The 13,749-nt window shown below is 37.5% G+C and overlaps 1 protein-coding gene across 14 annotated transcripts in view; it reads right to left on the bottom strand.

Annotated features, from left to right (window-relative positions):
• Positions 1–525: 525 nt before the first annotated feature.
• Positions 526–13,749, bottom strand: part of NKX2-1 (NK2 homeobox 1) — a 52,857-nt gene continuing 39,633 nt past the window's right edge. For 5 of the 14 annotated variants that reach the window (XR_006739238.1, XR_006739237.1, XR_006739239.1 and 2 more), the window contains 4 exons: positions 6,770–6,919; positions 4,590–6,589; positions 3,309–3,671; positions 526–1,068 (listed from right to left, as the gene is read on the bottom strand). The gene's annotated coding sequence lies outside the window, so the exon portion shown is untranslated. Of the gene's footprint in view, positions 1,069–3,308; positions 3,672–4,285; positions 4,350–4,589; positions 6,590–6,769; positions 6,920–12,166; positions 12,310–13,749 lie in introns of all 14 variants that reach the window. The other 9 variants (XR_006739248.1, XR_006739240.1, XR_006739244.1 and 6 more) reach the window with 9 other exon arrangements.

The following is a 13,749-nucleotide window of genomic DNA, read 5'->3' as shown; positions in this document are numbered from 1 at the left end:
ATGCTCGTGGATCAGAAGAATCAACATTGTTAAAATGTCTATACTACCCAAAGTGATCTACAGATTCAATTCAATCCCTATTAAATTACCAACATCATTTTTCACAGATTTAGAAAAAATAATTATATACTTTGTATGGAATCAGAGAAGACCCCATATAGCAAAAGCAATTTTAAGCAATAAAAACAAAATGGGAGGTATTAATTTGCCAGACTTCAAACTATACTACAAGGCTGTGGTTCTTAAAACTGCCTGGTATTGGCACAAGTGCAGGGACACAGACCAGTGTAACAGAACAGAAAATCCAAATATAAAACCATCCTCATATAGCCATCTAATCTTTGACAAAGAAGAAATGTGATTTTAGAGTTGCAAAATCTTACAGTTTTTTCAAGAGAAGCCAGAAGTGTGTATGTGTGTGCCCGTGTGTGTGTGTGTGATTTCCTGATTTTTTAAAACACTGTGATCAAAATAAAACATATCTATAGCCCAGGTTTAGCCCAAAGGCTACTAGTTTGCAATTCTTGACATAAATCATGATCTTCAAATATGTTTTAAGTTTCTTTTCTTGTATTAATGGACTGTCATCTTGCCAATGTGAAATGGTTAGCATTTTAACAGACACTAAACTTTTAACTATAGTATGGAGCAATGTTCAGTAGGCAGAACAGATATTTCTTCTAGTACACATATCTTCTTAACCACCTGAAATTAAACCATATGGCCAGAATGTCCTGCCTCAAGACACAAGAGTAGCTTTACTATTGTTGTTATTCTCTAATAATTTTAATGATATTGGCTAACATTTATTAATCTGTAACTTGATTCCTGACTTTGGATACATGTCTTTATATGTATTTAACATAGGCCTCACAGCAACCTCCTCAATCAGCATGAGCTAGGTGATACTGCAGTAACAAAGCATCTCATAGTCTCTTTGACTTAACATGACCAACTTTATTTCTCTCTCATTCCCTCTGTCCAACATGGATCACCATGGTGGCTCTGCTCATCCATGTCACTTGAAAATCCAAGCTGAAAGTTTTATCTCAACAAGTCCTTCTGCCACTGTCAAGATAGGAAAAGGGGGTGAGGCACATCACATTTTGGCTTCTAAAGCTTCTGCCCATTAGAAACACATATAACTTCTATTTACATTCATTGACCTTAACATTTACTTTAAAAAATCAATGCCTGAAAACACCATTTTTAAGTAGAAGGAAAAGAAGAATAGTTAGGAGGGACATGCTTTATGAACTATCAGAAGATATCATAAAGGTTCTAAAAAAAATCAAGTATTCTCAGAGGAATAAATAAATAAGTGGAATGGGACCTAGAATGCAGAAATAGATCCCAATATATATAAGAATTTAATACACGATAAAAACAATAGTCCAATTTCATGGGAAAGGTGGATTATTTTTAAGCCATATAGAAAAATCAAGTTGAACGCATAAAAAAATAATTTCAGATGGATTAAATGCTTAGATGTAAAAATAAAAGAATAGAAATTTTTCAAGAATGTACATGTATAGGGAAATCTCCATAAGACAATAAACCTAGAAGCTGTAAAATAAAAGAAGTATAGGTTTAGGTATATTAAAATATATGTATTCCAAATAATAACAAAAAATAGGCAAATGAGAAATTTAAAAAATATTTTAACATAGATGACAAATACAAGATTAATATATGAGCTCTTTGAATACACAATCTAAAATAAAAAGAAAATAGTCAACTCTCAGAAGAGCAAAACCAGATGGCCTACAAATTTATGAAAAGACATTTAAACTCACTGGTAATTAGGAAAACAGAAAATAAAGTAACAATGAGGTTTAAATCTACCAAGCTGTCAAAAACAAAAGAGTAATAATATCCATTCTGGTATGGATGCAGGGAGTGAATGGTGCTCTCATTATTGCTGGTGGAAATGAGAATTGTTACAATCCTTTTAGGAAAACAATCAGCAACATTTATTAAAATTAAATATCCATATCATTTTGACTCAGGATTCACACTTCTGGAAATCTATCTGAAAAAATAAAAGCCTCAGCACACAAGGACACATATGCAAGGGAGTTAGTCACAGCATTGCTCAATGTAGCAGAAAACTGCAAATAATGTGAATCATGGTATGTCCACACCATAGAAGTAGAAAGTGAAGTAGAACTGCAGGAGCTGACTTGGAGGGATTCTGAGATATATCCTAATGAAAAAGAAAAATATGGGAAAGGGATATATAACATGATCTGGTTTTCTAAAAAATGGCCTAAAAAACCTTATGCATGGAAATTTGTATAGATTTTAATGTACACATATATATGCTTATATAGCATTATATGAACATGGATTAAAAATATGCAAAGACACATGCTAGTTTTATAGCATAGCATGGGTTATGGTGGGGATGTGGGCAGCAAGAAAGCAGATAGGGAGGGAGGAGGCTTGCCAAAAGGAAAAAGAAAAAAATACCTGTGCAACAAACCCCAACATGTGTGTAATAATCCTATTTATTCATTAATGAAAAGATCTATATGTAGTGTATATGTATAAATAATTTCTAGACGGGAGGAGGCGAGCTGGGGATGGGTATATACATACCTAATGGGTGCAGTGCACACCGTCTGGGGGATGGACATGCTTGAAGCTCTGACTCGGGTGGGGCAAGGGCAACATATGTAACCTAAACATTTGTACCCCTGCAATATGCTGAAGTAAAAAATAATAATTTCTAAATACACTGTGTAATAAAAATGCAAACATGGTCATATATAAACAAAAGAAAGTTTTCAAACTAATGTCACTTGACTAAATTATAATTTAGGCTTTAGATTGAGGGAGGTCAATCACTTGTCCTATCAAACAGTAAGAAGGACTTAAATGATCTCCTTTTAACAAAAGAAAACTAACACTTACAACTGAGTCATATTCTTTAGTATTCCAAGTCCTTCCTGCAAAAAGTAAACCCTCTTTTCTTTTTTTCTTGTAAGTAGATTACTCTGTACAGCCTTCCACAAAGTAATCTTACATAAATCAGATTATCAGTATTCATTATTCTCTTCTTATAGTTAAACCACCATAATTTAATTTTATTCGTATAATTTTATTTCAACAACTTTTAAAAATATGAAAATTTCATAAGCCTTGCTTTCCTATTACAAGAAATAGAAAACTTATTTTAAAAATAAAAAATAATATCGACCTTTATAATCACGTCTAAATTTTACTCATGTTTATTATGAAAACACAGAGGTGAATTGAAAGAAGATATCATTGCACATTGTCAAATGAAACAAAGATTTCCTTACCCAAAATAGAAACGGTGTAGATGTGATTACTTAATATAAAGCAAAAGTTATGTCTACCAAAAAGCAGACATGTAGTTATTGATCTGGAATTGGCATGATGACAAACTACTCTGAAATTCTTCCTCTTCCCAATTAAGGTGTCTCTCTTGAACTGATTGAAAGCCGTTTGATAAGTATACTTTTTTCAAGATAGTTTGCTCAGTTGGGGGTCTTTTTATTACACTGAAATTCCATCATTAGCTTTGACTAACACCAGCTGCTGTATAAATTCTGTGTTGATGTAGACCTCCACTGGTATTCCAAATGTTGCAGGTGAATCTCTGACTCTGAAATCCTCAATCGTGCAGCTTGAATAATTAACATCTGATAAATGCAGAACAGAAAGGACTCTTATTAGAAGATGTGGTACTGGGACCACAATCCCACCCTGGCTCCTCAGAACAATGAACCAAATAGGTCTTCAGATCTAGAAAAAAAAAGGAAAGAAAAGAAAAAGTGTTTCTGAATCTCTCCACTTCCTAATTTTTTTCTGTACTAATGAGAAATGAGAAAGGACACAAATGAAATGTTTTAGCCTTACAGCAGTTAAAGACAGAATCCAAGCTCTAGCATATTCTAACTAGTATTTACCTGAATGTTCTAATTCCAGATAATTTCAAAGCATTTGGGGCTCTTACCTGCCAGCATTGTTCTCCCTTCTAATTAGCTCACAGTCCATCACTTAAACACAAAAGAAGAACTTTCCCATACATGTAGCTAATATTATTTCTATGAGATATATGGTAAAAATATAGCACAAAACAGTGATAGGAAATGTCCATAGAATGTTGAATTTATAAAAAATCTGTCTTTTGTAGGAGGTGTGCCAAGTAGAATTTTTCCTAAGTGTATTTGATATATTTCAGGAGCTATATTTTAAACCATGATAAACTTGAGTCTATGAAATAATGAAATAAATACATTAAAATAAAATATACCATGATAGTATAGTGGTTAAGAATAAAATGTTCTAGAGATCAATTTCTGAGTCTGTTTCTTCATCTGTAAAAGAAAATATTAGTATCAGGCTGATGGAGTTACTTCAAGCACTAAGTGAAATAATGCATATATGATATTTAGCACAGCACAGTGTATTTGTTTTCCACTTCTGCATAACAAATTACCATATACTTAGTGGCTTAAAACAATGACCATTTTTATTATCTGAGTTTCTGTAGGCGAGGGCATGGTTTATATGAGCCCTCTGTTTAGAGTTTCACAAATCTGCAATCAAGTTGTCACCTGGGCTGTGTTCTCATCTGGAGGCTTGACTGGAAGAAGAAGCCTCTTTCAAGCTTGCTCCATTCTTCGCAGAATTCATTTCCTTACAGCTCCGAGACAAAGGATCCAGGCTTCTTTCTGGCTGCTGGCTGGAGTCTGCCCAGTGTTCCTCATTTTGTGGGCTTCCCCAGCATGACCACTTACTTCATCAAGCCAACACAAAGAATCCCTAGAATGAGTCTGCTAGCAAGACAGAGTCTTATGTAACACAAGTACAGGAAGGATATCTTATTACTTTTACCATATTCTATTGGTTAGAAGCAAGTTGCAGGTCCTGCCCACACTCAAGGGTGAACATCAGGAAGCAGGGGTTACTGGAGACCACCCTAAAGTTTGTGTAACACACATAGTAAATGAATAAATGAATGAATGAATGAACTTAGGTTTGAATGTAAGCCACAAACCCCCTTGGACAACAAAAAACATGGGAAATAGTTCTAAATACAGGATAAACAGGTGGATGGTAGACTCTCAAAGTAGCTACACAGTTTAAATCATAACACAAATGTTCAACTTTTGTGAAAATAATGCATTGAAGAGTAATTGGTAATCAGACTTTGAGGCCCAGTGAATGTCAGAGTAATATGTCAGGAATGGTGGTGAATAAAACCCGAAGAAAAGACTAGGGCTTTTAATCTCACTTTAAAGTGATAATTTTCTTAAAATTGGAGCAAATAAAGAAATTAAAAATGAAGTAAATTAGTCAAATATAGGAACATAAATTTTTAAGCAATAGAAATAACTAACAATAAAATTTTTTTTACCACAAATGGAAAATAGAGTTATCTTCTCCAAGTATATAAAAATGTATTCAAACATGCATGTGAATTCTAACAATATTCCCAATAGTTACATGGGCAAAGGACGTGATTATATGATTCATGCACAGGAAGTATGAGTAGTGAAATAAATTTGAAAAAAAGCTTAAATCTAATATGGATAGGGCAGAAGCCTTACAAACAAAAAGATTTTAAACTTCTTTTCTGACCATGGGTTCATACTGACATGAATCTAACAGGATAAAAAAGCTATTTAGAATTCTTTTAATTTTACTTCTACTACTCTGGTAGGTGGAAAACAGCAAAACAAAGATCAGACTGTGGAAGAACAAGAACTAGGAAAAGGGGATGGATATTCCACAGGAAGAGCATTTGCCCCAGGATAGTCACTCCTGCTACTTTTAATGCATATTCTCATGACAGTGCCTCAGCTTCTACCGACCTCCTTCTCTGTGACTGCGTTGCCAGATGCAGCAGGATAGGCACTGTTCCTGGACTTGGCACCAAAGCAGTGGCACAGGTAGGCGTTCATTTTCCCCTTTCCGTTGGGCCTATTCTGCGTAGATGGAGGATACTAATTTTGATGCCAGGGATAATATGCCCGATATGGTTGTCCACATGTGCCATTGAGTCTCTTCAGGAGTTAAGTTATAGCGTACCTCTTGTCATGGCCAGGAATGGAAGGGCCAATAATTAAATGAATAATAGCAAGCACTCACTAAGGATCCATTGTGGTTATTAATGCTGTTTTTACCTTCAGTGTGAATGAATCAAACAAGGATGGGTTTGTTCCTGGAATCTAGATGAGCTCCTTTGTTGTGGGACACCTGAAGCGGAGGTAGAGGAGGAGGCCCAGGCTGAGGGGGACAGCACCCGAAGATGATGATGATGACAGCAGCAGATGGTGTTTGGGAGGTCTGACAGCCACGGTCAGGGCCTGAGGTTTCCAAACACAACTCCAGGCTGACTAGCTACTAGGAGATCTAGTACACTCTTCAAACTAGTGCCACCCACCACCTCCACTGACTAAGGGCAGGGTTAGTCTGGGATCTGAGGCAGGGCTGGGGGCCAGGAAGGTGATGCAGCAAAGGGGAATCAAGAAGGAAATGGGGGAGGAAGTTAGAGAACCGAGCAGGTGATGGTTACAGTACCTTTCTGAGAGCAGCCATTGGTTATTACGCTCTGCAAGAGAGGAGGAAATAAGTTACAGCAGAGGCCTTCAGAGGGAAGGAGCAGACTGCACATCTGTCCTTTACATTTGCCCAGGTGAAGGCTGGGTGTCCCCTGGGCTCCAGTGGTCTCCTCCCTTCCTCAGTCTATGTAGTGAATGTACTTTGGTCCTGATCCTTTAAATTTGATTACCTTGGACTCATTTGGAGGGCCATCCATGGGGTAGTTGTAATAGCTCTTGTCTGCATTTGATGAATCTTCACATCAGTATGTCTTCCTTGGATCGTAAACTTTTGGAGGTTGGGCATCAGATCTATGTAGTTCTCTGAACAGTGTATAACACTATAAACAATTAGATGATCAATTTTTTAGGATGAAGAAGATGATGCTACTTGTAAAACATAAAAATTAATTAGATTCATAAAGCCATTCTTTTTAGTCATAATATCAACAGGATGTGAAAAGTTAGTACTCTGCTGGTGAGAAAACAGCAGTATCATTTCCAATTTTTAATGTGAGACTAGCGTTCTATTTCTCTTAAAATGCTTAACATTGCAATGCCACTTCTAGAAGACTAGTGTAGGGAAATAATCAGCAATATGAACAAAGATTTATGTGTAAACACATGAGCACTTAAATACTTAATTATGGGAAAATGTCCAAGGGAAACTTGGTACATCTGTAAAATGGAATTTCCAGTAGTTATCAAAAATCATAGTTAATAATTTTAATAGGAAAATACTTTAAAATAGCAAGTGAAAAAAGAACATGCAGTATGTTTCCATACATTTTTTCTAAAGTGTAGATAAATTGGAAAGAAATACACCTGAATGCTAAAAAAAAGAAATGGAGAGGAGTCATAAATGATGGCAGAGAAATGGCTTAGAGGTGAGCAATAAGGAAATGGGATGTGTCAAATAGCACTAAGAAAAGTGAAACTCATTTTTTGAATACTGTGTGCAAGCAATGGACTAAGCATTTAACCCTATTAATAATTGTTTTTACTGATTCAAAAGAGAACAAAATAAATAAATGGGACTTAAACTAAAAAGCTTCTGCACAGCAAAAAAGTAATCAACAGAGTAAACAGACAACCTACAGAGTGGGAGAAAATTATTTGCAAACTATATATCCAACAGAGGACTAATATCCAGAATCTACAAGGAATTCATACAATACAGCAAGAAACAAATAATCTCATTAAAAGGTGTGCAAAAGACATGAACAGACATTTTTCAAAAGCATATACACAAATGGCCAATAAACATAGAAGAAAATGCTCAACATCACTAATCGTCAGGGAAATGCAAATTAAAACCACAAGGAGATATCACATTACCCCTGTCAGAATGGTCATTATTAAAAAGTCAAAAAACAATATATGTTGACACAAATGAGATGAAAAGGGAAAGCTTATACACTGTGGGAATGTAAGTTAGTACAAACTCTATGGAAAACAGTATAGAGCTTCCTCAAAAAAACAAAAATAGACGTACCATTCGATCCGGCAATCCCACTAGGTGTCTACCCAAAGGAAAAGAAATCATTACATCAAAAAGACACCTGTACCCATATGTTATTGCAGCACAATTTACAAATGCAAAAATATGGAATCAATCTAAGTGTCCATTAAATGATGAGTAGGTAAAGAAAACGTGGTACATATGTATACCAGGGAGTACTACACAGCCATGAGAAAGAATGAAATAATGTCTTTTGCAGCAACTTGGATGGAACTGGAGGCCATTATCCTAAGTGAAGTATCTCAGGAATGGAAAAACAAATACTGTTCTCCCTTACAAGTGGAAGCTAAAAGATGGGTATGCATGGTCATACAGAGTGACATAATGGACACTGCTGACTCAGAAGGGGGGACCAAGGGGAGATGAGGGAAGAAAAATTACCCATCAGGTACAATGTGCAAATGTATACTATTCAGGTGACAGGTACACTAAAAGCCCTGACTTTACCACTATACAATTCATCCATGTATCAAAAAGCCATTGTATCCCCCTAAATCTACCAAAATAAAATTTTTAATTAAACAAATAAAATAATAATTGTTGTTAACAATTAAATATAAACATTGAAACAAGGCTATGAGGAGAAGAGAGCATCTTTCCACAATGAACAGAAGCCTCCCATATTGACTTAGTGAAAGAAACAGGAAACTAAGGTTCTTTGAGCAAAGTCTGTGTGAATACATGATATGACTCAGGTGTAGTTAGGAGCCCAGCACCTCTGCTGAGCAGCTGAATGTGACAGTGAAAATGAGAGTGAGAAGTTGCAAAACAAAATTCCTGGTAGGCATTGTGGACATATATGGGAAGAAGGGACAGGCAAGATAGGCCAGTCTCTACTAGTTTCTAAACCTAGATGCCCATCCAGAATTAGAAGGATAAGTTCCTAAAACCACAGGTGTGCAGCCAGGAAGGCACAGGCCAAAGTAACCATATCAGGTCGTGGATAAGAACAAAATGAGACAAGGTAGGTGCCAGGCAGTGCACAGAGAATGGAAGGAACGAATAAGCCACATGCATGCGTTGTGCTTGGTGCTTATATGGGCTTACTCATTTATCCCCTCATAGCAGTGTTCCATAGCTAGCATGAGTTTCTCCATTTAACCCCCACCTTATTACCTCCCTTGCTTGCACTTGCAGCCTTAACCTTCCTACAGACTGATTTCAGCAACATTCAAATATGTTCCTCTTCATCCCCTACTCCATTTTCAGCTACTTCACTCTCCTACTCTGTCCTGCCTTTCAAAACCCCAATTCTCTGATTAACCACACAGTCACTTCCTCATGCCCATGCATTTCTCAACCCACTACTATGGGGCTCCTGTGTCCACCTCGCTTCTAAAATGGCTTTGACCATGTTACCAGGGAGCTCCTCATTAATAGACTTCATTGCACACTTTCCATTCCTTACCTAATGACTTTCTGGCCACTTTAATCTCTGAGATCCAGTTTTAAAGTTACATGTCTAGCAACTTAATGGATGTCCCACAGCTTCTTTTAACCACAAATTCAGTATGTTCTAAGCTGCACTTATCTTCCCCCAAACCTACTTTTGTTCCATGTTCTCTATTTCAGCAAATGGCACCACTGCCAAAGCTGAGCCTCCCTCTCTCTTTGACCCACAAAGTGCACTTGGTCACTGGCCCCTGTGCAGTCTACCCTTTCCCTTCCTCTCAGAGCTGCTGTGTGCTCATCCGGATCCCTCTAGCACTGCCCCCAGGTCACCCTCACTTACCTGACGAAGGAAGTCTCTGGACTTCCCTAGCCCTCATCCCTCCACTGCCACACCACCTTCTCTCATCTAGCCCCTGGAACGCAGCTGGAAGGATCTTTCTAAAATGAAAATCTGATTCTGGTTATGTCAGTCCCCCAAATTCAAATTTTTCCATGGCTTTCCACTGTCCCTAAAACAAAGTCTAAACTTCTTAATGTGGTTTACAAGATCCTCTCCAAGCTTCATCTTCAATACATCACTTCTGCCGCTGTTCCTCTATTGTAGGTGTTCTCTCTCCAGCTGCTTCCAGTGCCTGAACGATGATTTCCTGGATTTTCTTCTGGTTAGGTCCTTCTACACCTTTAGGTCTCAGTTTTTGTCATGTCCCCTGGAAAGGCTTTCCTGAACCCCAGTCCAGGTTAAGTATCCTTTTTATGGGCATTCATCATATTCTAAATGCTCTCAAAATGACCTGTACTTAACCAACTCACTTGATATGCATTATTTCCTTTGCAAAACACACTGACTGTAGTCCTGGCCTCACCAGTGCTCAAAGCTGATAAGCTCTTCCCTAGTATACCCATCTTTCTTCTACTCCCACTTGGTGAATTGAATTGTATGCCTAACAAAAGCCAGATGTGTTTGTTTTAGGCTTTTTTTTTCTGCCAGTTTTACTTGTTATTATAGCTATGCTACTCAATGAAAATTATGTAAATGCATAAAAATATGAGTACAGAAAGTTGTTTCTATGGGAAGTAATGTACAAAGACATAAATGTGGGCTGCTAAAATAATTGTTCTCATGTATGGATGTAAAGCTATAAATGGAAAAATATAAAAAAACTAAACAGATTCTACTCTTAGACTTATAGGTTTCTAAGTTCTTGCTCCATTATAAAAAACTAAAACTGGAAATCAAAAAATATCTGCTATAGGTGTGTCCCAGAAAGATGACCTGAGACTTCAATCACTAGACACATACCTAAAGAAAAGTCCTCAGCCCTACATCAAAAGATTGGTAAAATAATGTACATTTACATTTTCTTTATTGATGTGAAATTCACACAACATACAATTATCCATTTTTATATATTTTTTTTATTTATGGCAGCTTTATTTATAATAACCCAAAACAGGAAACAATCCAGATGTCTTTCAATGGGTGAATGACTAAACAAACTGTGATATATCCATAACATGGAATACTACTCAGCAACCAAAAAGAACAAACTATTGATACACACAACAACCTGGATAAATCTCCAGAGAATTATACCAAATTGGGGGGAAAATTCCCAAAAAGTGACATATTGTATGATTCCACTTATTCCAATTAACCATCTTAAAACATACAATTCAATGGCATGCAATGCATTCATTATGTTGTGCACCCACCACTTCTCTCTAGTTTCAAAACTTTTTCATCACCTCAGAAGAACACCCTGCACTCTTTAAGTAACCACTTCTCATTCCCTTATCCCCTGTCTCCTAGCAACCCTAATTTGCTTTAAATTGAAATAGAATATTTAAGGCATGCAAATAACATTTTTTATGACTCTCCACTTTACGGACTTTTTAGCTTAATCTATCAACCATTGGTCCAACTCAAGTTGGAGAGATGTACATCTAAATCTCCTTACAGTTCTGTATCTATCATGGTTGCTTCTTTAGTTTCCTCCCTGACCTCCCAGACACTGAGTGCTTTGCAGGACATTAATACTAAGGAGGGCTTACTATGTGTCCAGCACTGTTCTAAGCTCATAGAACATATTACACTGTTTAATCCCCCTAAGAATGCTACAAGATAGATATTATTAGGCAGAGATGCCTGAATCCAATCCAAGTATTACACAACACCAGAGGAAGGCTTTGAGTCCAGAAGGTTAGTCAAATAACTGGAAAGGACCATCATTTTATCATTTCAGTAACAACTTTTAGGGCTAGTTTAGGAAAGAGGAAGTGAGGTGAGACGTCTGAAATGGAGACTTCCCTACAGTTTTTGCCTTCCTGCCTACACACGCACAGACGCACACACCTCTTGGACTGTGTCCCACAGGTGCCTAGGTGTAATTCTTGTGAAAGATACCATTTTTATGCTTCTTTGCTCTGTTGAGTACCACTGTGTCCTACAGGTACAACCACATCTACTGTAAACTGGAATCCTACTATGTCCCACTGCGCTTCAGGGATCTACTATGCATGTGCCTCTCTGGAAACTCTGCCCCCTGCACAGGCACCAGGCCATCTGCCCTCTGCTCGGCACCACCACTGCATGTTCTACTGGGCACTGCCACCGCAACTCTGGGGCAGATGGGCCAATGCGGCTCAGTGGAGGAGAATGCCTCTTTCCACTTACTCTCTGCATCAGATGTTCCCAAAGCAATATTAGCTGGCTCTCCAAAGTCTTAGGAGGCTTGAGTAAACATGAGTCTTCTGGTTTTTATGCACAGTCCTTTCTCTCTCCCAAGATCCAGAACTGCATCCATGGGAATCCAGGCCCTGGGCAAATGAAAGTGACCCTGAGATACTTCGAGTAACTACTCTGCTCCAACAAGTAAAATTTGATAACTGGGCATGGCTTATCCCACTTGATCCTCCTCCACTCAGTCCCTCAGGCAAGGGCAAATGATTCTAAGCTCTAAAGGTGGACACTTTTAGCCTAGAGCTAGAACACTATCTCACTTACTTTTAAGACCAAAGAAGTGAAAGAAGAGTGATTTGAGACCCTGTAAAGAAAGAAGCTCAGGATTTAGTGACAAAGACTTTTAGCACTAACCTAGATGCCTTGGTTAAAATGCATTTGTTTAGACCACCTCCATGAAGACCACCATAATAGGCCCCTTTGGGGGCTTCTGACAGAGTGGGATGAACTCTGCTCTCATAGAGCTCACAGCACATGTGGGGACACAGTGCAACACAAATTGACATCTTGTGAGCATTCCAAATCTCTGGAGGGTAGAGTTAGGAGTGATCATTATGCTCTTTTTTTGTGTTTATCTATATTCTCTAGTTTTCTATAACACATATGTGCTGGTTATATAATAAAACATGAAGTAAAATTAAACAAGGACAAATACTCTTCAGTTGGAGTTGACATCCAATGCCCCAATGGCTCAGCCCTCAGCAGCTGGCCTGGGAGTCACCTCCACCCTCCTTGAGCTAAAGATGCAAGTGCCAAACAGGAACCAGAGGGCATATGGTCCATCTTCTTCTCTTGCTCCATTTTATCACTGAGCAAATGGATACACTCAACACCTTATCAAAGCCTTATCTATACATTGAAAACTCCAATTTGTTATGTTAATAATAATGATAAGAAGTGTGTCTGAAGGGGCCGGGCACAGCTGGCTCATATCTGTAATCCTAACACTTTGGAGACCAAAGCAAGAGGATCACTTGAGTTCAAGACCAACATGGGCAACATAGCAAGACCCCGTCTCTACAAAAAATTTAAAAATTAGCTGAGTATTGTGGCAGATTCCTGTAGTCCTAATTACTCGAGAGTCTGAGCTAGGAGGATCACCTGACCCTGGGAGTTTGAGGCTACAGTGAGCTGTGATCATGCCACTGCACTCCAGCCTAGGTGACAGAGCGAGACCCTGTCTCAAAAAAAAAAAAAAAGTAAAAGGCATAAAACAAAATGTTCTCAGTGTTACTCTCTTTAACCATTTTCCAGTGTGATCCTAAATAAATAAAATATTCTACTCTGTCAATTTTTAGACACAAAATCTTTTAGTAAGCTGTTTTCTAAAAGTATATGGAATTGGGTTCATTTTTGGTGACTTTTTTTTCTTTTCTGCATCCATATAAGAACAATACTCTTATGTATATAGTTTTTATGAACTGAGAAGGTAATAAAATTTTTAGAGTCTAAATTAAAATCTCTCCTTAATAACTGTCTTCTATAATGTTTATGACCATGATCTTTATCATCATTAC

Source organism: Lemur catta, chromosome 1 (genome assembly GCF_020740605.2).
Source record: "Lemur catta isolate mLemCat1 chromosome 1, mLemCat1.pri, whole genome shotgun sequence".
In the NCBI taxonomy this organism is placed as follows: domain Eukaryota; kingdom Metazoa; phylum Chordata; class Mammalia; order Primates; family Lemuridae; genus Lemur; species Lemur catta.
This window is presented reverse-complemented; position numbering and strand designations above follow the sequence as displayed.